Below are 26,100 nucleotides of genomic sequence, written 5' to 3'. Positions count from 1 at the left end.
AAATATGTTATTTATTTGAAATTAATCAAAATAAAGCATGGTTCGATCTCATTGTGCTCTACTTCTGGAGCAACTATTTATGGATTATATCATCATTGTGCACGCATGATCCTTCTATTCACTCATATGCATTCTCATAATTCGTCAGGATTTCATTGTTCTTCAGAATCATTTAAAACTTCGGAGCGTCCTCCAGTATTGATTCATGGACATAGTCAGAGACAATCAAATGAGATGATTTCATTAATGATACAAATTAGGTTGTGCCTTACTCATCTACTTCCTTTCTAGGTGAGCACTGATCGAACCTGGTGGTCTCTCCATCTTCCTTTATGGAGCCACAACCTCAACTACACTTCCACCAAGTGTAGTTGCAACACCTTAGTCTATGGTTGATGTGGTTTCAAAGTTGTTGTAGATAGTGATAAAAGGGTTGTTTTAAGACTTTTGAAGGCAATGAATTTTAGACTTAATAAAAATTTAAAAACAAACAAAACTTATTACAAAATTGACTTCAAGATATGAGAAAATAACCAAGACACTGATTCCACTATTACACATGAATTAATGATGGTAAATAATCCAAAACTCTAATTATCTTCTAACTCCTTTATATCTTAATTCACTAATAGTCAAGCAAATTATCAAACATCAATTGTATCCCTTAAGCATAGATTATCTAAACAAAGCATAACCTATCTAATTGAATCACAACTGATTAGGAAAATTACGCAAACAATTTAAAACTCTGCAAAAGAAGTGATTGAGTAAATTATAATTAAATATTAGAGAAAATGTAATAGTTACCAAATTATTCATGCGTAAATAGCTTCCTCATTGCCTTGGTTGTGAGAGAATTTGCCGCTCATCATGTTGGAAACACGCTAAAAAATCATTATTATTGCTCAAAGGGTGTTTACAAATGATGAAAATGGAGAAATAATTCAAAACCGGGTTTTGTAACAATTATATTTGTTACAAACCAAAATAAAGACGATACAGAGGATGTGTCACTGTTACTGTTCCTCTAAGACCCACGGCTCTGTGTCGCAAACGCTGGAAAATAAGTCTGCCTCTGATGTACGACCCACGGCTGTGAGTCGTTGTTACTGTTGGAAAACGACGGTCTTGGATGGTCCGTTCTTCGTGTTCTTCAATGGCAGCAGCAGCAGGTCTCTCTGCAACTTGGTGTTTCGACTCTGTGGTGCTCTATTTCTCTCCCAAACTCTCTGTAATCCATCTCTGCTATCCCAGAAACTATTTATAACCCAAAAACCTCAAAATGTTACGCAATAACTTCATCGAATTCTCCATTACTCGGCATTGATGAAAAATATTCTCGGGAATATTTTCTTCCACTTTTAGCTCTTCCACGCGTATACAGCTACTGGATCTTCCTCATTTAACATTTCCACGCTTCTGCAGAGACCCAGCTCAATCCAAACACGATCAGCACACGTTTAACCATGCTGTAATCCCGTGAATATCTCATCCAGCGTACGTGTTGCTCTGATTTTTTCTTGCGGGTTATCTAGTCAATTTCAACCGACGAACTCAACCATATCCTGCCTATTAACCTTAATAGAGTCCCCCCATAAATATGAGCCATTGAGTCTCTGTATAATGCCTTCCAAATTCGAACGAAAATTCTTCAGGTGAGAACCATGCTTTCCCGCCTTTTTTCAGAATTCAAAAGATGAAGATGGATGCCCCTTATCCCTCTGTGGGGTGCGAATAGAAAATGGGTGATGTGAACAAAAATGGGTGTTGTGGACAAATGGGATACACATAGCCATGGGTGCAAATAGCAAAACTGGGGGTTCGTATAGCAAATGTCCTCCGGGGTGCTCCGAGCAACTTTTCGAGCCGAATTTTCCAACATTATTTATTTCCAAAAAAATACCTACAAACACACAAAATACCATAATAAGGACGAAAACAAGTACTAACAATACGAAACATTGAGGACAATTTAGACACATAAATGCGTCTATCAAATACCCCCAAACTTATTATTTGCTAGTCCTCGAGCAAAACAAAAAAACAAAACCGAGTTAATCTCGGGAGGGTTAACCAGAGGTGTACCCACAAAACCATGACTTCTAATTGTTCACAAGTATCCAAAGAGCTATGAGGACATACAAATTCTCAACCTATCTCCAAGTAACTAGAATGCCAGAGAAATTAAAGGTGTCATCTCTAAAGCTGACTGAAGAAAAGGGGAGACACATCCTCAACACTGCTAGATAAAGAGATATCCGCTACACAGCTAGATAAACATTGTAAGATGCGTCCGCTGCTTTACAGCTGGATAAGATTAGGAGAGAGATAAAGATGAGAGGGACATCTGCTACATAGCTGGACTAATTACGTGTGATGAGTTAAACCAGTGCTAGAAAGATCTTGTGCCAGATTGAAAGCGGACTAACAAAGAAACCAAATGTATCTTTCTTCGACTCTCTCATAGTTCTCAGTAGAAACAACGTCTTCTTCGGGCTTCAACTGTTGATGATAAACTATCGAACCTCATAGAACCTTTACAATTAACTCTTCTCTTCGATTTCTTGCTTGACATAAAAATTTCTACTTCCCTATGGCCTTATCAAAAAAAAAACTAATTATAGAACAAAAAGAACGTAATGTTTTCTTTCTTTTTTTTTGGAAACATACAAGACAAAAATTTACATGGCCATGAGAGAAGGACTTTAAAACTTGGATCTTCGCAACTTGTGATGTCTTGGTTTCATGAATTCCAACAACTTATATCATTTGCTCTTATAACTTCTTGTAACTAAGTCTTCAACTTTGATTTTTGAATTATTCTTTTTGATTGTTGCTTCTAAACCTTAAACGTCTTCAACTTTCTTCTTAGATTTTGATGTTTCTTCGCTTGTTGATGATGATAAGTTTCTACTGAGAGAGAGTCTTAATCCAGTAACTAAGACTACATTGTAAGGTTGCTTTGTTTTTTTGACATTTCCTGACCTACTTGCCTTTCCATCATGTATGGTTAGGTCCATCACGGTTACCCTCTAAAAGGAACAAGTTATCTCCTGAATTTCAAGGATCTCAATGTCTTTCTCTCTAATGTCTCAAAAGGTTTTTATCCCTATCATTCCAATTTATATCTTTTCGGTGAGAAACAGTATGTAAACTTAGATAACTGGATACCATGTGACGCTAGAAGTTTCAAAAGTGCAACTAAAACGTTCTTCCCCACCCCCAAACTTAAATCTAACATTGTCCTCAATGTTTCTAATGAAAGAGCAATACCAAAAGTAAAATAACACGAGGAGAAGTTGGAAAGATAGTACCTGGGTGAAGAAAATCAAAAACTAATATACAACATACAACTTCCTCGATGGTCAATCAAGGGTAAACAGGGTCCTCTAGAGGGACCTCCTCAACATCACTTGTAGGAAAGGGATCTAAAAAGGGTTTCAACCTCTGACCGTTAAACTTCGAAGAACTACTACCATCCGGTGTCTCAATTTCAATAGCTCCATGAGGAAAGACAGTGCGAACAATAAAAGGACCCGTCCACCGAGAACGTAACTTCCCAGGGAAAAGGAACCCTGATTTAGGGCATACCAAAATCTTTCAAGGCATACCACATGAAGACAAAAAAGGTTGTGAAATAGAAAAATCATATTACCCCTTAACCCAATTTTTTTTTAATGGCAAATCTACCCTTTACGATTAGTGTTAGTAATATTGATTAGTGATTAAATATTTTGTTTAGTGATTAAGATAATTTTCAAAATTATAAAAGGTTGTTTAGATGATTTTTTTGATCATGGTTCGGCGAAACATGTTGAGGTTCGGCTCACATCTATGAGCCGAATCTACCAATTGATGAACGGTTCGGCTCACATCTATGAGCCGAACAACATCCTGAATAGCCCAGAAAAATAATAATTACTGGTTCGGCTTATATTTCGAAAATCTTATGAGCCGAACTGTAAAGCCCGTCCCAAATTTCAAGGGCATTTTTGTCATTTAGTATATAAGGGTAGTTTTGTCATTTCATGAAATAAGGGTAGTATAGTCATTTCCTGAAATGATATTGCAGTAGCATGTGGTTTTATCCTCTTTGATTTTTTGTTGTAGTTGTACCGCTATGGATTTTTTCTAATGGGCCTAATAAGTATTAGTCATTTCTTTCGTTAATGGGCCTTACAAAAGATATAATATTCATTCGTTTCTTTTGGGCCTAAGATATAAGGAGGCCTTGTAGTTTAGCATATAGTGTCGACCACAAAGTTTAGGTCATTAGTAATCCTTTTAGGTTTAGTATACTATAAATATATAACACAGAAGAAAAAAAAAAAGTTCTTCCAGTAGAAAACAAAAAAAAAATAATACGGCGGTGATTAGTTCGTAGAATTAGAGCGGCCTTGATATTAGTTGGTTATTGATCTCATTACTGTTCTTCCTAAGGATTATTGCTAGCGTTTGAGGTAGGCGCAACACAATCAAAAACCTTCTTTTTATTTAAGTTTCTTTTAATTAATTTTATTTTGTAAGTTTTGATTCATATATGAATGATAAACGATGTTGTGAGTATGATTATGTATGTTGGGTTGCGGTCCATAGATTGTGATTCTTAAAAACAACTATGATGAGATACGAGATATCCTTGAGAACGGTTTTGTTCCCTAAACCCACGTGGGGCTCCCTAGGGCGATCGGATTTGATGTGATTGATTTGATTGTTCTTATGGATGTGGTGTTTCCATGTATTTGTGATGCTATTAACCATGCTAGTTGTTTTAAAAAGAATTGAAAATGTTTGATAAAATGTTTTGTTGCTTCTTTTCCTACTGGGTGTCACAACTCACGTCGTTTAATGACAAAAAATTCCAGATTTTATGGCACCACAAGGAGTTAATGGCGGAAAAGCGTAGAGATCGGTTTTGGTGCTATTATTAGTAGTTTGCATAGGATTTATGATTGGGATTGTAATAAAATATCACTCAACTCTTTTAGATGATTTAATTAGTTATTTATTGGTTATTAAAGCTTTAAAGATTATTGGGTTAATGTATAACTAAAGAAAACAATGCTTTGTTTAGACTACTCTATTTGATTGAATAATGGAAATTTCTGGATCATGTCAGTTTGACTGTCTATCATAATTATTATATAATACTTTTTTGTCTCATTGTTTTTATGTTACATGTAAACATCTCTCAATATGTACATATAAAAATTTCATAATTTTCTGAGTTCCAGAAGTATTTTTAAATCAATTGTTTTCACTGTACAAGGATCAGACGTTTTCTATCAGATTCAATTTTACTGAAGTTGTCTATTTTTTTTAAATATTCTATGTCATGTTTTAGCCTTTAGAGTCTACTGAAAACCTAAATATAGTTTTTTTACCTTTCATAATGATCGACCAAAGAAAATTTGAAGTTGTGAGTCAATTGATATGATTTTTCTAAAACGAATCGTCACTGTTGTACGTTTCTGCAGTACTGGTCAACTACTCGTTTGACTATGGTCAAAAGGTATTTAAGATAAACTAAAAATCCTAAAAACTTTATTACTGGACAGGCGTTAAGTTAGGATTCAGAATATATAATTATAATAATTTATGGATTCGTATTGGACTCAGTAAAATTATTTGAGTGACCTGGCGTCAGTTTCTGTTTTATGAATCTTTCTTAAAAACGTAATTATTTTGGAATTAATCTGGAACTTTTAATGGTGAAATTAATTTTTCTGATAAAGTATATTTCTTTAGGGTTCATGTAAATTAAAAATCACGTCAAATTAACCGTTAGATGTTCCGAAAAGAATTTTTATGTATCCGCTGCAACAGAATTTCTGAATTAAACATAAATAAAGATTAAACAAAGAATTAGTCGTTTGGACTTGGGACAAGTATGGAAGTCAGGGCCTGATATTTTAGGTAGCATTTTGGATTTTGGGTTTTGGATTTGGGTTGAAATCCAGGCCCGAAATTTGGATTGTTACACGAACATCAATTTGTTATTTTTTGGGCTAAAATATTGTTATTGGTTCGGCACATATTGAGAATATCGTAATAGCCGAACCTCATAAATCTACTAGGTTCGGCACATATTCTGATTATCGAATATGCCGAACCCCTATGCATCTCTATCTGTGACTAGGTTCGGCTTGAAATTTCATGAAATTTTAAGCCGAATTGTTCATATACACTTACAGAAAGCTTTTGTGATGAACAATTCGGCTAAAAATGCAACTCAATTTTGAGCCGAACCCAACACTGTAACCGTCATTTAATCGATGAAAACCAACAAATAGGAGATTGGGTTTGTAAAGCTTACTTTCTTATCCTTATTTCCGGAGTTGGAGATGCATTTGGTTCAGTTTCTGGTTCAATTGGTGGTTGATTTTCAGTTTCTACACCTTCATCTTCAATTGGTTTTTCTTCTTCAATTGATGGATTAGAAGACGATTTGGTTTGCCTAGTCCCTAGTTTTCTTTGTACGAGTCATTATGTGGTTGAGTTTAATCGAAGATCAAATTTTTACGAATCGACAATTAATCACGATGACGAATTTTTTTTTTCGCAGGAGGGGGAAGAGTTCGGCTAGAGGAGGAAGAAGAAGAAGAGATGTTAAGGGAAACTGATTTTGATTAGAAAACTGATTTTAAATTTTTATATTAAGGGTATATAGGTAATTGAACTACCCATAGGGTACCCCTTATAAGGTCACCCAAGATGGGACTATTGTTTTGTATGCCTTGAAAGATTTTGGTATGCCCAAAATCAGGGTTCGGGAAAAGATGTAAACGAGTATCATACAGAAGAACTTTTTGACCTGGAGAAAATGACTTCCGTAAAATGTTTCTATCATGCACAAGTTTCATTTTTTTCTTATACTCCTTCACACTATCATAAACATCTATACGAATCTTGTCCAACTCATTGAGTTGAAGTTTCCTATGGGCTCTTGCCTTGTCAAGTGAAAAATTTAGTTGCTTAACAGCCCAATAAGCTCTATGTTCTAACTCAACAGGTAAATGACATGCCTTGCCATACACAAGACAATAAGGTGACATTCCAATGGGGGTCTTAAACGCAGTACGGTAAGCCCATAAGGCATCAATAAGCCTAGACGACCAGTCTTTCCGATTAGGATTAACTGTTTTCTCTAATATACGTTTTATTTCCCTATTGGAAACCTCTACCTGACCACTAGTCTGCGGATGATACGGGGTATCTACCTTATGTGTAATATCATATTTCTTCATCAGAAACCTAAAAGGTCCATCACAAAAGTGCGACCCTCCATCACTAATTATAGCTCGCGGTGTACCAAAACGTGTAAGTATATTATTTTTCAAGAACTCAATCACAACCCTATGATAATTGGTTTTACACGCAACCGCCTCAATCCACTTAGAGACATAGTCTACGGCGACAAGGATGTATAGGTTACCAAAATAATTAGGAAACGGAACCATAAATTCAATTCCCCACACATCAAATACCTCAACAACTAAAATAGGGTTCAAGGGCATCATGTTCCTACGGGAAATGGTTCCTAATTTCTGGCAACGCTCACAAGTAACACAGTAACTATGGGAGTCTTTAAACAACGAAGGCCAATAGAATCCACACTGCAATATCTTAGCAGCAGTCTTCTTAGCACTAAAGTGACCTCCACAAGCATGATCATGACAAAAGGAAATAATACTGGACCGGTCACTCTCAGGTATACATCTCCTAATAATCTGGTCTGGACAATACTTAAATAAATAAGGATCATCCCAAAAGAAGTGCTTAACCTCGGCTAAAAACCTAGAACGATCTTGTTTACCCCAATGTTGGCGCATTCGACCAGTAACAAGATAATTCACTATATTCGCATACCAAGGTGCTTGGGTAACAAAGAACAGTTGTTCATTAGGAAAGCTATCCCTTATAGGAAGGGATTCCTCATGGGAACCAACAACTAGCCTAGACAAGTGGTCTGCTACTACATTTTCAGCACCCTTTTTGTCTCTAATGTCTGGAGAAAACTCTTGCAACAAAAGTATACAACTAATCAATCTAGGTTTCGTATCCTTCTTAGACAAAAGATATTTCAAAGCAGCATGATCAGTATATATGACGATCTTAGAACATAAGAGATATGGTCTAAACTTGTCTAAGGAAAACACAATGGCTAAGAGTTCCTTCTCGGTAGTGGTATAGTTCAACTGGGCATCATTCAGAGTTTTGCTAACATAGTAAATCACATGAAGTAATTTGTTTTCTCGCTGACCTAGCACAACACCAATAGCATAATCTGAAGCATCACACATGATTTCAAAGGGTAGGTTCCACTTGGGTGCCTGGACTATGGGGGCGGTAGTGAGTAAAGTCTTAAGCTTCTCAAAAGCCTCTAAACAAGCATCATCAAAGACAAACTTAACATCTTTTGCAAGCAAGTTGCAAAGAGGTCTAGAAATCAAGCTAAAATCCTTAATGAATCGACGATAAAAACCTGCATGCCCTAAGAATGACCTAATATCTCTTACGGTTTTTGGGACCTGTAAAGTCTTGATAAGGTCAACTTTTTCTTTATCTACCTCTATACCCTTAGAAGATACGATATGCCCTAAGACAATTCCTGATCGAACCATGAAATGACATTTCTCCCAATTAAGCACTAGATTCTTTTCCTTACACCTAGTCAACACTAATGACAAATGATGCAAGCACTCATCGAAAGATGAACCAAACACTGAAAAATCATCCATAAAGACCTCTAAAAACTTTTCTATTATATCGGAAAATATGCTCATCATGCAACGCTGAAAAGTCGCAGGGGCATTACATAGCCCGAAAGGCATGCGTCTATACGCAAAGGTACCAAAGGGACAAGTAAAAGTAGTTTTTTCTTGGTCTTCTAGGGAAATAACGATCTGATTGTAGCCTTAGTAGCCATCTAGAAAACAGTAATGACTATGTCCATCTAATCTCTCAAGGAAAAGGGAAACATCTTAAGTTTCAAAACTTCATCAGTGAGGTCTTTTATTCTAACTTACCCACAGATTTCCTCAAAGTCCCTAATATGAAAATAAGGGTTCTCATCATCTTTTCCTAAGAACATAGGGATAATTTGAAGAATACTAGGTTTTATCTCGAAATTAGACGTACTGGCTGGCAATTTAATGCACGAAGCTCGGTTGGTCCTAGTTGGGAACATGTAATCTTTCAAAGTTGCCATCGCTGGCACAACTAAAGTACTAGGGGTACCTTCCTCACGAAGAGACAGATTTTCAAAACTGAAGTTTCCAAAAACGGGGCTCTCGAAAGAAGAATCTTCGATCTCCCTGCCTTCACAAGAAGAACTATTAGGTTTATCACTAATCAAACGACCTAGAGTGTTTCTTTTCCAAGCCCGCTCTCTGATAACCTCGGGCATACACTAGAAAGACAAAAGAAAAAGAAAATTCCTAAAAGTAAGGGAAGTTCTATGCAAACACAAACAAGGCTGACTCCACCACAGCAAACCTACTAATTTCTAGCAAACAAAAAGTATGATGACTCCACTTAGATTGTTTCCAGACCAGCTTCTAATCCTTCGAATGGGAATTCGTTACAATTTGTGCAAACCCCTCTGGAATCAATCCGAGTCAAAGTAAGTTGAATAGAGGTGAGGGAAGCTGCGTAGAGCTTTGATACCCAAGGCCTCACCGCATTCCAAGGAGGCGCAGTCACCCATTCAACTCACAGAAACCATCATGAACTTCGAAGTATGCTCAAAAGATTAACCAATATTTTTCGAACGACTTTCCTATTAAGCTTGTTACCCTATAGGTCTCGTTCTATTCCAAATTTTAGGTTTAGGTTCACGTTTGGTTTTGTTTTCCTAAGGCGGGAAAGAAGAGAACGATGATGAAATCCGAACCCTTATCTTGTATGGCCAGTCCTTGCCCTTTACTAGGAAATTAAAGCAGTCTTTTTCATGTCCTCAGCATATATGCAAACGAAGGAATACAATAACTCGCTGACAGGGGATTCGCGAGTGTTTCGACAAACTTACCTCCCGTTCCAGACGGGGGATGAACCGCTGAAGTCGACTCGGGCCACAACTCCAATGTCGTGTACGAACCCGAGGGGCCGAGGTGATATCGTAATCACCGTCCTACTCTGCAAACAGTTTAATATTTAATACTACCCTTCTGTAGGGTTTAAAAATAAAAGAATGTCCAAGTCCAAAGTCCAAAAGAAAAGGAAAGTCTAAAAAAAAAATAATAAAAGAAAAAAAATGTCTTTTTTTTCTCTCTTTTTTTAATAAAAACAAAAAAAATTCTCCTTTCGCTCCTTTCGCTTTTTCTTTTACTCCAAGTCTTTAAGTATTCACCAAAGGTTTTGCAAAATTTTCTTTCGCTCCCAATTCCAAAATCTGTAAGGAAAAGACAAAAACCCAAAAACGTTAAGAAGAACAAATAAAATAAAAACAAATAAAAACCTAAAAAAATCTAAAAAATCTAGCCTAAAGACAAGCACGCGTCGTCGGCGTCAAAAATTTGATGTGGTTTCAAAGTTGTTGTAGATAGTGATAAAAGGGTTGTTTTAAGACTTGTGAAGGCAATGAATTTTAGACTTAATAAAAATTTAAAAACAAACAAAACTTATTACAAAATTGACTTCAAGATATGAGAAAATAACCAAGACACTGATTCCACTATTACACATGAATTAATGATGGTAAATAATTCAAAACTCTAATTATCTTTTAAGTCCTTTATATCTTAATTCACTAATAATCAACCAAATTCTCAAACATCAATTGTATCCATTAAGCATAGATTATCTAAACAAAGCATAACCTATCTAATTGAATCACAACTGATTAGGAAAATTACACAAACAATTTAAAACTCTACAAAAGCAGTGATTGAGTGAATTATAATTAAATATTAGAGAAAATGTAATAGTTACCTAATTATTCATGCGTAAATAGCTTTCTCATTGCCTTGGTTGTGAGAGAATTAGGCGCTCATCATGTTGGAAACACGCTAAAAAATCATTATTATTGCTCAAAAGGTGTTTACAAATGATGAAAATGGAGAAATAATTCAAAACCGGGTTTTGTAACAATTATATTTGTTACAAACCAAAATAAAGACGATACAGAGGATGTGTCACTGTTACTGTTGCTCTACGACCCACGGCCGTGAGTCGTTGTTACTGTTGGGAAACGACGGTCTTGGATGGTGCGTTCTTCGTGTTCTTCAATGGCAGCAGCAGCAGGTCTCTCTGCAACTTGGTGTTTCGACTCTGTGGTGCTCTATTTCTCTCCCAAACTCTCCGTAATCCATCTCTTCAATCCCAGAAACTATTTATAACCCAACAGCCTCAAAATATCACGCAATAACTTCATCGAATTCTCCATTACTCGGCATTGATGAAAAATATTCTCGGGAATATTTGCTTCCACTTTTAGCTCTTCCACGCGTATACAGCTACTGAATCTTCCTCATTTAACTTCTCCACGCTTATGCAGAGACCCAGCTCAATCCAAACACGATCAACACACGTTTAACCATGCTGTAATCCCGTGAATATCTCATCCAGCGTACGTGTTGCTCTGATTTTTTCTTGCGGGTTATCTAGTCAATTTAAACCGACGAAATCAACCATATCCTTCCTATTAACCTTAATAGAGTCCCCCCCATCAATATGAGCCATTGAGTCTCTGTATAATGCCTTCCAAATTCGAACGAAAATTCTTCAGGTGAGAACCATGCTTTCCCACCTTTTTCAGAATTCAAAAGATGAAGATGGGTGCCCCTTATCCCTATGTGGGGTGTGAATAGAAAATGGGTGTTGTGGACAAAACGGGTGTTGTGGACAAATGGGCTACACATAGCCATGGGTGACACATAACAAAACTGGGGGTCCGTATAACAAATGTCCTCCGGGGGTGCTCCGAGCAACTTTTCGAGCGAAATTTTCCAACAATATTTATTTCCAAAAAAATACCTACAAACACACAAAACACCATGATAAGGACGAAAACAAGTACTAACAATACGAAACATTGAGGACAATTTAGACACATAAATGCGTCTATGAATGGTGTACCCCATACTGAGGATTTCTAACCTTGCAGGAATATTTGCAGTTGTGATCTTGTCACTTTAGCAACATTAGTGTACATTCTGAAAATCGATTATTCTTTGTCATTTCTCATTTACATTTGTGGAGTGAAAAAATCAATATAAGACACAGTGGGAACACACCACGACAATTCCTGTCGTGCCCTTAGAAAATATGTTTCTTATCTCCCTCTAACGACGGGAAGACTGTCTCATTAAAATGACAACCCGCAAATCTAGCGGTAAGAGATTTACTGCCAAAAATTTTAAAAATGCAGATAATTTTTGGGAACTCATTTACAACATAACTTAACAGTTTTGAAGACCCATCATAGTACGATGTGGAGTCGTAATGGCACATGTGTAGTGCAACCAAAAATACGTAAGAACACGAATGTCAGGCTTAAATCCAGTTACCAACTGGTACGCAAAAAAGGTTGACTAGTATTGGGGTTTAAAACGAATTATGTAAAGATGTGCGTAATATTGCATATCCCCAAAGCAATAAAAGGTAGGTTAGTACGCATTACCTATTCCTTAGAGCAACTGCAATGGACGACTAAACCCAAATTTTCAGTCGAGTGGGCTGGCGTAGTGGGACGGACCATCGATCAAAATTTGATCAAAGAGTAAAATCCAGACCAAATTTGGTCTGCGATCAGGACCAAATCCAAATATAGTCGGGCGTTGATATAATCTCCGCTACACATCGGGCGCTGATATAATCTCCGCCATTCATCGGGCGTTGATATAATGTACGCATGAAACGGGGCGTTGATATAATGTACGCCTGAAACGGGGCGTTGATATAATGTACGCCCGATGGGGCGTTGATATAATGTACGCATGAAACGGGCGTTGATATACTTAACGCCCCACTTTCACAAATTTTCAAAACTTACATGGGGCGTTGATATACTTAACGCCCCATTTTTTTCTTTTTTCAAAACTTACATGGGGCGTTGATATACTTAACGCCCCATTTTTTTCTTTTTTTTTTTTTTTTGTTTGTGAAGCGTAGAACAATACCAACGCCCCACCCGCGCGTTATCTTTACCAACGCCCCATTCGGGCGTTATCTTTACCAACGCCTGATCCCAGGCATAATGTTTATCAACGCACGACCAAATATACTCTTTTCCCACTACGCCACATGACAGACTAAACCCAAATTTGGTCTTTTTTTTTAGTCTTTGGTCTTTGGTTATACTCGCACCACTGTGGACGCTCTTAGACACCATATCTAACCTTTGATGGCAGCGTCTGCGAGACCATTGGGTATAAGATGCTCTATATTGATCCTATTAAACATGCAATATTCATCAAGACCTTTTGATGTAAATTCTCTAGCATTAACAAGGGTGGTGAGCCTTTGCACTTTGCATTGTGTTATATGTGCTAGGAATTTTCACACGCAAATTTCTTGGGAACTATAACTAGTCAAAACATTCACCAGATCCATAAGTCACTTTAATGGTCCGCATTCTGCATGAATATTTTTCTAAATTTCACCTTGTTATCTTTGTAATATGGATTGTTTACCATTTGCATCTTAGGATGGTCTCTATCCTGTTTTACTGAAGAATTTGTAAAATGAGTGATATGCTCTCTTACTTAAAAGCATAATGGGAGGGAGGAGGGGGTTGTGCATCTGGTACTTTAGAAAACACTTATTGAGGGATTTGTCGTTGATTACTTCGCATTCTGTCAATCTTTTTTGCGTTGTCTCGTCCACTCAAACACATCGATGTACGTATGAGTCCTTTCAAAACGAAACATCATGTCACAACCAAAGTGCCTTTATGGTTATGTCAAAGTGTGTATGAGTCCATTTCCAACATTTCATCGTCGGAGTCAATATGGATTCAATAATCCAAATTAATAATATAGTAATTCACATTTCACTAAATTGACTCACTAGTTTCTCTAATACATTAAAGACTATAAAAGATGCATTCAATTACATTCTCACAATCTACCGGTCTTAATTTCGACGGCCAGAAATCCGTTGATTTTCAACGGCTCATTTTCAAAGTAGCAGATGGTGGTGTTATATGTCTCGGAATATGCTCATTTTTGGTAGGCATGTAGAACTTGGTAAGAGGAACATATCCCCAAAATATTAGCTTCAAATCCGCTACGGTTTGGTTTTAATTCACAAAAATGATGCCCAACATGTGGGATAGTGTGATAATAAAAGTTTGAGGGATCCCTCCTCATTAATTTATTTTTAAATCTTGGAGAATCTTATTAGTTAATGCCTGCGGGCGTGGACCCTAGTTATGAGTATATGAGTACCGAGCAAAACCATTACAAATATATTCATCAGTAAATCAAACCACAGTGTAATAGAGATGAAAATGTGTAGTAGTTCCCCAATGAAGATAGTCATGGCTTTGGTTCTTTCTTTTTTGCTTCTTGGTCATTTCTGTGCGGAGGCAGCAGGAAGGATAAATGGTTAGTATATACTTATTAAGAACAATACATTTTACTTTTTCTCTAAATCAAAATCCTTTATCTATCACCCGTGCCAAATACGGCGAACAATAAATTACGATTAATGACATATGATGCAGATGAAGCAGCAACACCAACAGTATGTTTCCAGCAACAAGAAAGATGTCCGAGTGGTCAGGATTGTAATAGTTGTTGTAAGTCATCATTGGGTTACTCCCGAGGAGGCGTTATGCTGCTAGGATCTTGTTGTTGCATTGAGGGTTCCATGAAGGTCTAAATTCATTACAATAGTTTGCTAATAAGAACATCTCCTACGGGAATATGATATGGTTCTTCCATGAAACGCAATGTAAAAGCAAAAATCCTTTAAAAGGAAGATAAAATAAATCATCTCTAATCGCGGTGTTTTATATACATTTCTATAAATTTAATAGTGATTCTACACAGACTCTATAGACAGAAACCATACAAAAACCGCCCCTCAAATGGGAACGGATCCCACCCCTATGAATTAGTAGGGTGCCATTTTTGGGCCCCACCATTGACAAAAATGTGAGAGGATTTTTTTTGCATGGCATTTTCATGTGGTCCGTGAAGAGTGTTTTGGATAATTTTACAAAATAACTAATTTAGAAAGAATCAAAATTGGAGCACAGCTTTGAATGGGTTCTCAATCGATAATGAGAAACACCAAGAAGAATTCTTTTTATTCATGTACATTAGGGTTACAGGCTACATTATAGGAAAGAATCTCCTAAGGTTAATGACAGAATATATGCAAATATACTCGAGAATACAGTGTGCACATCATGTGCACATACGTAAAACAGCGTGTGCACATATTCAGACAGTTGTCCTAACATTCCCCCTCGTTCCATGCGGGTGTTGGCAAACAGTAAGCAAGGAACGCAAAGATAGAAAGCGATCTTTAGGCAGAGCCTTAGTGAATATATCAGCAAGCTGGTTCGTCGAGGAAACAAAGCGAACGATAAGTTGTCCCTTCTGAACACGTTCTCGAACAAAATGGTAGTCTATCTCAATATGTTTGGTTCTGCCATGAAAAATAGGGTTCATAGTTAAGTAGTTTGCACCTAAGTTGTCACACCACAGAACCGGAGGAGTACGAATGGGAGTCTTTAATTCTTGAAGAAGAGACTCAACCCACATGAGTTCAGCTGTAGCAGTTGCCAGTCCACGGTATTCAGATTCCGTGCTGGATTTAGACACTGTCTTCTGTTTTCGTGAACTCCAGGAGATGATGTTAGGGCCAAGGAAAACACAGTAGCCACTTGTAGAACGACGATCCGTAGGATCACCTGCCCAGTCCGCATCAGTGTAAGCTGAGAAGGTGAGTTGCAGAGAAGAACCTCGTCGAAGAAATATACCATGAGTAGACGTATCCTGTAAGTATCGAAGAATTCTTTTCACAAGAAGGAGATGTGCAGTCGTAGGGGCGTGCATAAATTGACATACTTTGTTTACGGCAAAAGCAATCTCAGGCCGTGTAAGGAGTAAATATTGCATACCACCAACAAGACTACGGTAATATGTCGGATCAGTGAGAGGAGAGCCATCAGTTGGATGTAGATTAGTAGAGGTACTGAGAGGAGTTACAACAGGCTTAGCACCATGCATATTTGCACGTTGAAGAAGGTCCTCAATGTAACGCCTTTGAGAGAGAAATAAGCCTGTGGAGGTCCAGGTAGCTTCTACCCCAAGAAAGAAAGACAGCTGACCAAAATCCTTTAGAGCAAATTCCTGATGAAGCTGTGATTTGAGTTTCTCTAAACAAGATATATGCGAACCTGTAAGAATAATATCATCGACGTAGACTAGGAGAAAAGTAGTTTCCCCAGAAGAGTGTCGGATAAACAAAGATGTATCAGCTTTAGAGATTACAAACCCTAATTTCTGCAAAAACAAGCTGAAACGATGGTACCACGCCCTCGGAGCTTGTTTTAAGCCATAAATAGATCGATGTAGCTTGCATACATGTTTTGGAAAAAGAGGGTCAGTATATCCCGGTGGCTGCTTCATATAAACTTCTTCATCAAGGAAACCATTTAAGAAAGCATCTTGAATGTCGAGCTGTTGCACTGGCCAGTTGTATGTCAAGGCAAGTGTGAGAACAATACGAATGGTGCATGGTTTAATTACTGGGCTGAAGGTCTCCCCATAATCAATGCCAAACTGTTGTTTAAAGCCCTGAGCAACTAGACGAGCTTTGCGTCGTTCAATGGTGCCGTCTGCTTTGCGATTTATGCGGAAAACCCATTTGCTGCCAACCACATTCATGCCAGGAGAGTAAGGAACCTTGGTCCATGTTCCATTTTTCATCAAAGAATTGTACTGATCATCCATTGCGCTGCACCATTTTGGATCCGCTTTAGCCTGTGTATAACAGCTAGGTTCAAAAAGATCATCAGTAAGTTTTGCATGTTTGGATGCTAGGAGAACCTTGGGTTTAAAGATACCAGCTTTGGCTCGGGTAACCATGACATGGTCATTGAGAGCAGCAGGTGGTGGCAAAGTGGTTGTAGAGGGTGAGACATCAACTGGTGGAACAGAAAGGGAGTTGCTGTAGTCTGCAGTAGAACGGAGTGAGGGTGGAGAGGAGGCAGAAGAGTTTTCAGAAGGAGATGCTGAACTGGGTATGATAGCAGGCATATTTGAGTCAATGGATGGATTGGATGAAACGGTCTGATGCAACGGAGAGCCATGACGAGCATCTGTGAGATTGTGTTCTATGGGAGGACTATGATGAAGTATGGTGCTGGACGGAGAAGGTAAAGGTACAAAGTGGGGGATAGAAGACTGTACCTGGTCCGGGCGAGAAGAGGAAGGTAGTTCAGTGGCAGCATAAGGAAACGAGTCCTCCACAAACACAACATGTCGAGACCAATATATTCGACCAGTAGATACATGAAAACATTTGTAACCCTTTCTAGCAGAGTCATACCCAAGAAAGACACATGCAGAAGAACGCGACTCAAGCTTATTGGAGCGGTAATCCCGTAAGTGAGGAAAACATAAACATCCAAAAGTTTTTAGGGATAAGTAATCCGGAACCTTGTTAAAAAGCATCTCATATGGAGAGCGAGACCCTGTTGATGAGGACGGAACTCTATTCATGAGAAAACAAGCGGTAAAAAATGCATCATACCAAAATTTCACCGGAACAGATGCCATGGATAATAATGTTAGACCAGTTTCCACAATGTGGCGATGGCGTCGCTCGACTAGGCCATTTTGAGGGGATGTGTGTGGGCAAGATAACCGATGAAGAGTTCCACTTTCACGAAGTAGTGGTTTAATACGGTGATACTCGGTTCCGTTATCAGTTTGAAACATTTTGATTTTAGTGTTGAAAAGATTTTCCACATGTTTAGAGAAGGACATGAATATAGAAACAACATCTGTTTTTGAATGCATGGGATATATCCATGTAAAACGGCTAAAGGCATCCACAAAAAGAACATAATATCGATAACCTTCATTAGAAAGAGAGGGTGCAGGCCCCCAAACATCAGAGATAACCAAATCCAAAGGTTTGGAGTAAACAGTGGTACTAGAATGAAAGGGGAGTTTATGACTCTTATTTTCTAGACAAGATTGACAAAAAGAAATACGAGAATTTAATACTGGAAGCTTATGGCGAGATAGAACAGACTTGACAGTTCTTAACATGGGATGACCTAAACGATTATGCCAACACTGTAGGGTCGTCCGTTCCCCTACTAGAGCAGTAACTGAGGAAACAGGACTCAGCGTATATAGACCATCCTTAAGTGTGCCCTGAAGAACTACCTTCCCCGTTCGCAGGTCCTTCACAAGACAACAAGAGTCATTAAACTCAAACAGAACTTTATTGTCCCGACAGAACTGAGAGACAGATAAGAGATTGTGTGAAAGATGAGGAACATATAAGGTATTAGAGAGACGAAAATTTCGAGTTGGAGTAGGCAAGAGAGCCGAACCTGTATGAGAAATACCAAGATGTGAACCACTAGCCACCTTTACCTGATCTGGTCCAGTATACTCAGTAGGAGCATGAAGATTGGATATAGCATTGGTCATGTGGTGTGATGCACCACTGTCAGGAAGCCAGTCATATGTATATGTGCTGGAAGGAGTGGCAGCATAAGCTGCTGGTGTAGATCCTTGAGAATTAGGTCGCGAGTTTCTAAGGAATGGTTGCTTTCGAGGAGGCTTGTAGGTTCTATCAAAACGCTTGAAGCAGTCCTGAGCAACATGACCAGACTTACCACACAGCTGACAGATAGCATCAGCAACTGAAGAAGAGCCCTTTCCATGATTTGGAGTCGACTTCACAGCGTTTGCTTGAGGTAACACGATGGACTGATTCTGTTTTTCAACACGACGTTCATAAGATAAAAGGTGAGTCTCAAAAGTCTGAACAGTAAAACGATCCATGGAAGTTTGAAGAGATGCATAAATCGTTTCAAAAGAGGAATCAAGCCCATCAAGGAGGATATGACGAAGCTCCATATCAGACACAGGATGTCCGGCTGCAGCAAGAGAGTCAGCAAGACGATTTGCATGGGCTAAATAATCAGTCATAGAGCGATTCCCTTTTTGAAGGTGCTGAAGTTCACGGCGTATTGCTAAGACATTGGCCTCAGATTTTGAGGCAAGAAGTTCATCAATCTTTGTCCACGCAGCAGCACATGTGGTGCAGACACGCACTTTAGCAAGAATAGCTGGTGAAAGAGAGGAGAACAGCCATCCAAGAAGAATCTTATCTTCACGTACCCAGCTGATATAGGCAGGGTTAGGAGCATTGTTTAGAACTTCCGGTGGAGACGCTTGAGATCCCGTAAAATAGTGTTCAAGAGCATACCCCTGAAGATAGGGTTCAAACTGTGCTTTCCAAAGCAGCAGATTCATAGAGTCAAGCTTAATGGTGATAGCATTCTGCAAGACTGTCATGGCCGTTTTGAAAGAAGAGTTGAGGGAAACGGTTGTAGATAAGGAAATGGAGTCAGAAGTGGAAGAAGTGGCCATTGGATCGAGGAGAGGCTGATACCAAATTGGAGCACATCTTTGAATGGGTTCTCAATCGATAATGAGAAACACCAAGAAGAATTCTTTTTATTCATGTACATTAGGGTTACATGCTACATTATAGGAAAGAATCTCCTAAGGTTAATGACAGAATATATGCAAATATACTCGAGAATACAGTGTGCACATCATGTGCACATACGTAAAACAGCGTGTGCACATATTCAGACAGTTGTCCTAACAATCAACGACATCCTTTAAGCAAACCTCTTAAACAAGAGGATAAAGATGAGGATGTGATCGAAATAGCCAACCATATCACCTACATATTTCTGTTGCCGTTGGAGTGGATTTTTTTATCATAAAGAAATCCAATTAAGGTGGCCTAAAAAACTAAAAAGACAACTCAATCTCGTTTGAGACTCTCTAAGCCTCTAAGTAGTTGGAGTTGTAAAAGAAAAAAGAAACATAAATTAACATCATCTTGAACAGAAATGGTTCTTTTCAGCCGTTTATTGAAGTGAAACAGTACTGAATCCGTCAGACTCATAGCACTGGGTGATTGGATCATATGCTACCAACAACTCAAAAATTCAAATTTGAATCAGAAAGTAAAGCTATCATCACAGAATATGATAAATAACAACAATGAGTTAGACTTGTGCTAAGGTGCAAGAAATTGTACTGGTCTTGCATAACCCCCTCACACTTGTTGGTTACCATAATCTCATGTGTTAGAAATTCCCGGGCCTAACTAATCTCGAAAACCGGCTTGCAAGGTTAGGGTTGCCCATGACTTATTGAGCATGGATCCTAGGTTGCCCTAGACGATGTGGTACTATTTAACATCCCCCTCAATGACTAAGACTACACTGAACTGATGGGTATGACAGCCGCTGACTGGACTACACTGACGGGTGATACGGAAACCACGGACACACGGATGAACATGGGTGGGTTGTGAGGGGCCTGGATCTGATACCATGTTAGAAATTCCCGGGCCTAACTAACCTCGAAAACAGGCTTACAAGGTTAGGGTTGCCCATGGATTATTGAGCATGGATCCTAGGTTGGCCTAGACGATGTGGTACTATTTAACATCATCAATATATGCTGATTGGTTTAGATAAAAATGGATACGATATAAAATGATTCGTAACAATTTTGAAGAATGTAACATTCACCACACCAACAATTTATTAACAATCATATGAATGGTAATACTGATACATTTCCAACAATTTCAAAAATGGAAAACAAAACAAAAAGACCATCCAATGGTAGTACTATTAGGTGAGTTAGAAGAAGTGAGTTGTGAACATCACATGCCATTATTTGTAAGTAACAAATTGTCTTCAGAGAACCCGCCACTTGAAAATGTAAAATCATTTGGTTTATTGCTTTTCTGATATTTTTCATATAATACATGCACCCATTTTCAGCATATTTTTATCTGAAGATTGTACCTATTCAAGGATGAAGCATTTTGGATTTAAATGGCAAGTCCAGCGCAATTGTAGACTTTTTATAGATTTTGCTCGCGGTGGGACATTCAACAGGAGATGGGTTAGAGTTTGTTCATCCTGATTGCAAAAAGTGCATTGTATATCAAAAACTATTATGGGATTTATACAAAAATATGCCTGTTTTTTTTTTATGGTTTACAAAACTAAGCTTGTTTTTTTATTTCTTACAAAATTAGACTAGTTTTGACCAAAAAAAATGGATAGAGAGTTATCCCCGTTAAGTGGACCTAAAAAGACCTAATTGTCTTTGGAGTCCGTCATTGATAGCTGACTCGATGATTTGACTCTGTACCCATCATTGAATATTGCATACATGGCACTATATAATATGTGGCACCATCTTTCAAGCCTTTAATGCAACAATTAGTTATATCATCTTAAGCTCAACCGTGCTTAAAACATTTCAACAACATCACCCATTTCAGTTACACGGCAAAACACTGATCTTCAATAGCACAACCTCAAAACCATCTCAAACCACCTGTTTCAACCTCAAACACCACAGAATCACCCAACTTATCTCCAAAACTGCATCTGCACCATTTTCTTGAATTCACGCAAACCCATCTTTGTTTTCTCAACTACACAACCTGACAACCACCTAACCTGCAATGCCATAACAGCACCAGAACCCATCTGCTCAACATTCAACACCCTACAAAGTCAGGATAAGAGCCATGACCTGCAATTTCATCTTAAACTCAACTATACCTTCCATCTCTGTTCATACCAATAACACCATCAAACCATAGTTCAGAATTTCTAAAATTTACCTTGCACATTAAATAAAATTAAAATAAAATTCAATCCCAAGTTTTCATTTTGATCAGTAAACAAAAGACATAAGTCAATTAGCGAATTTACTTAGTTGGTGACTCCGTCTTTGTCTATTTGGTAATCTTTGAAGAACAATAGAATAGTAAACGAAATCGAATAACCTGATGATGGGATTGATATGTTGATTTTGCTTGTAATCTTTGCACATCCACGAGATATCCTTGTATGAGATTTTGACGATAAATTGACTAGTCAGCGCGAAATATTGCCTGACATAACGGATTTGGATGGAATCCGTTCAATAGGCTTAGTTTTGTAAGAAATAAAAAAAGAGGCTTAATTTGAAAACGAGGGTCCAGAAGACCTGTAAGTGTATATATTCCAACTATTATTCAATCTGTTTATATCCTGGGGAAGTTGACTGCAATGTAATTGTGTAATCCTTTTCTTTAGTGAAAATATGGATCTTAGGGATAATATCATTGACGTTCTAAGATTTTCTTCAGGGAAACTCATGAATAGACGAGGAAGAGGGACTTTCCTCTATTAACAACTTCTTTTGTCTTAAAAGAGATAGAGTTGGATCGAAAAGGAAAAAAGAAATACAAGAAGAGGAGGCGCCTAAGTGCGTACAAGAGGTAAAGCAGAAGCAAACCCAAGCACAGAGAAAATGCATCAACTAGGCCAGACACCTAGACGCCGCAAAAACTAACAACAAACCGAAAAGGGGCTTTCATCTCGTTTTCTTAGCAGGAGTTCTCTTATCTACCAAGCTTCAGGGGCCGATGTATGCACAGGCTTCCCCTGGCTGAAGCTAGAGGTCAATCAAACAAAAAATATTTTTCTAAGGTAGTAAATGATAGCTTAATTTTGTCAAACCCAGCTACACATAGAGTCAATCCAGGGTAGGAATTTAGTGTCAAGCCAGGGTAAGGAATTTTGTTGAGAGGTTCTTAAAAGAAGTATGCAATTATGGATAAGAGAAGTTGTTCTTTTCTTCAATTAATTCCATCGGAACTCAGTAGATGTGGTAATGGTTCGTAAGTGATGTTTTCCATTGAATGCGCTTATAGTTTTTGAAAAAATTACTCATCCGAGTCAGATCTCTGCACATTACTAATGAAGACGACATCGACATGTGTTACTGGGATTGAAAACATAGATTGTTCCATCAATCTCCAATGGAACAGAATCCGGGAGCTGTTAAATTCCAGTGATGGAGGGAGTTCCATGACGCTTTCGGGTTTGTTAAACTCCACTGATGGGTTATGGTCTTGTTGTGGAAGTAAAAGAATATTTATCTTCACTAGAAATCACATTGAGAAACTAGATCCACAATTACTAAGAAGTGGAAGGATGAATATGAAAATAAACATGAGCTTTTGTTCATTTGAAGCATTGAAGGGTTTGCTAAAAAACTATGGAGCAAGTGATATGGTTTTCTTTGCGTCTGTGAAAGGTATGGAGCAAGTGATATGGTTCATTTTAGAGCTTTTTGTTTTATGTGTGCTTCCGTTTGCGATCCTGTGTCCTTTCTTTGCACTTTTCTTGATTTCAGATTCTTATTTAAATTGAAAGAGTGATCTGGTTTCTGTATTATGTTTCTGTCATCCTTATAGCGTCTCCCAAATATGTGTATACATAACTGTTGTGTATGGATCGTACCTGCATAAGAGCTAAACCCCCACAACATGCAAGAACAGTAGAGTCAGTAGTTCACCATCGCAAATTAATCTATAATCGTTATATATCTTTTGTCCGGTTTAGTTATTGGCAGTTGGTGCCGAAGAGAAAACCTTATACACTGCATACACAATCGTGTTATTAAAGAATTTGCAGTTAGAATTGAAAAATGCACTCAGTATAGACAAAATGATCCCCTATATTTTTAGAACAAAGTGTAATACGATCATTTATGAACACCGGCAGTTTGGCACACAAAAAAGTTTCACTTAACAGCGTGCCTTTCATAAAATCCTTTAATTTTTTGAACGAATGCTATTCATAAACTGATGACTTGAGTGGTTTCTATAACAGAAAATCTACTTTGTTGTTTTGGGGCTTGCCTGTGATTTTGCTAATCCGATATGCATTTATTGGGGTGCATTCCTTAGTGATACTTCTAGTAGTGCTTGGCCCATCATGAAACACATTGAGAAGCTGCCGCCCATATCACCCGGAAAAGATTGTCAAAAAGGGACATGATATACAATTATGCTAATAGGACATCCGATGTTCTTTTAATAGGTAATCTTCTTATTTGTCTAGCACCGTAAAAAAAATTTATAAGTGCATAATTTTTTTCTTCCAAACCACCCCAAATTTTCAATCCTGATTACGTCACTGCCAAACTTGTCATTGCAAGAGACCGCATGCAATTCAGTTTAAGATGTTGGCAACATCTACAGGGTTGCCTCTAAGAAGCACATAAAAGAGTATAAAGTTGCATAAACTTGTTTAACTATTTTTGTACATTCAAGGGTCTCCCACCATGGGTCCTCCCTAATATTAAAGCCCATGGACGGCCCGCCCAATGTTTGGTTCAGGGCGCTTACATATATAAAGGAAAGAGAAGGGCATAAATCAGGGCGGAGCTAGGATTTTACGAGAGGGTGCAAGAAAAAAAAATCTGAAAAAACTAGGTATCAACACACTTGCAAGTCTCATGTGCAGTCTCCTGTGATTTGTGTTTATGGGAGAAAAAGAGTTTGGTTAACGTATTTGCTTTTGGGCTTTAGTTTGGGATGGGGTGCATATATTGGACTTTTAGGGGTGCAAATGTTTATATATATATTCTTTAGCTTTAGAAATGGAGGACTTGGTTAAAATTTTGAAAATCAAGGGGGTGCAATTGCAACCCTTTGTAATGGGCTGCCTCCGCCCCTGACATAAATTCTGGTTTCTTTACCCCAAATTTGTGATACAAAACTGAGCGGTGAGAATGGCGAAAGAAAAAGCAAAGGGCAAGAGTGAAATTGAATGGATTGAGAATTTCAGAAGCAATCACAACCAAAGAAGAAGAACAAAAAGGGATCAACCATAGCTGTTGTTCCAACTAGAATCGAAGAAGCAGGAAGGAAATATTGTTGTGCTTCATACGGACGAGTAACCCATGTTCTTTAGAAAGGAGGAGAGTCACCCTGGGAATAAATAAGATAATTTAATTTTGAAATACGGTTCATTTTGAAGAAAAAAATTACTCCCTCTGTTCCTTTTTAATAGGCTGGTTTCTAAAATAAATGTTTTAAAAGAATAATCTAGTTTTACAATTGGGAAAGTCAAATGTTACTTTAGTTTTCTGGGACCACTTTTCTCTTAACTTCTTCTGATGACAAGTGTTATGTGGACCATTTCACTTTACTTCTTTTGTTGACAAGTGTCATGGGGACCATTTCACTCCACTTTCCTTATTGACAAGTGTCATGAGGACCACTTTCATTGATTAGTTCTCTTAATTTCCTTAATTTTCTCTAAAAACAAAACCAACCTATTAAAAAGTAACGGAGGGAATACAAATCATGTTAAATAGACTAGAATTATTGATCATGAAAATCGAAACAACTGCATTATGGCAAATTGATCTTATTTTAGAGTAATAATATCTTGAGAATCATATGGTAACAACTGCATTATGGCAAATTGATCTTATTTTAGAGTAATAATATCTTGAGAATCATATGGTAACAAATGCCATAGATCACGCATTAAATTTTGATTACCGAAAACCCATTATAAATGCGTTCTTCCTCGGTCAATCAAACGACAAAAGATAAAAATGGGAAGTTCCTCAATGAAACTAGTCGTGGTGGCTCTGATTCTATCTTTATTGCTTCTCGGTGGTTTCTTAGCTGAAGCAGCAGGGAGGATTAATGGTTAGTATGTATATATTTAGTTTCAAAAGTTCTTAATTATAAAAATTCAATATTTGTTTTTCTCTTTTGACAATCTTAAGTAATGTAGATCGATAAAATATGATCAATAGCGATCCATTAGATAATCTATGGATGATTTTTTTTTTTTTTTAACACTATGCAGATGATGCAGCAGCAGCAACACTAGCAGTAACAGCAGACAAAGAAAGAAGATGCGTCTACCAAGATAAAAGATGTGAAAGTACTCAAGAATGTGATAGTCGCTGCAAATCACTAGGTTATCCTCGTGGTGTATGTTTTATCGCTGTAGAATATTGTTGTTGTCGTCCAAAGAAGTAGCCATGAATGATG

At 37.7% G+C, this 26,100-nt stretch overlaps 1 long non-coding RNA gene across 1 annotated transcript; it reads left to right on the top strand.

Moving 5' to 3' along the window:
• Positions 1–14,419: 14,419 nt before the first annotated feature.
• On the top strand, positions 14,420–14,965 carry LOC113321185. Its single transcript, XR_003346535.1, has 2 exons — positions 14,420–14,549; positions 14,669–14,965. It is a non-coding gene; the product is annotated as an uncharacterized LOC113321185 (long non-coding RNA).
• Positions 14,966–26,100: the final 11,135 nt, after the last annotated feature.

The sequence above is a fragment of the Papaver somniferum genome, chromosome 11, assembly GCF_003573695.1.
Source record: "Papaver somniferum cultivar HN1 chromosome 11, ASM357369v1, whole genome shotgun sequence".
In the NCBI taxonomy this organism is placed as follows: domain Eukaryota; kingdom Viridiplantae; phylum Streptophyta; class Magnoliopsida; order Ranunculales; family Papaveraceae; genus Papaver; species Papaver somniferum.
The sequence above is the reverse complement of the archived record's forward strand: the minus strand, read 5'-3'. Positions and strand labels throughout refer to the sequence as shown.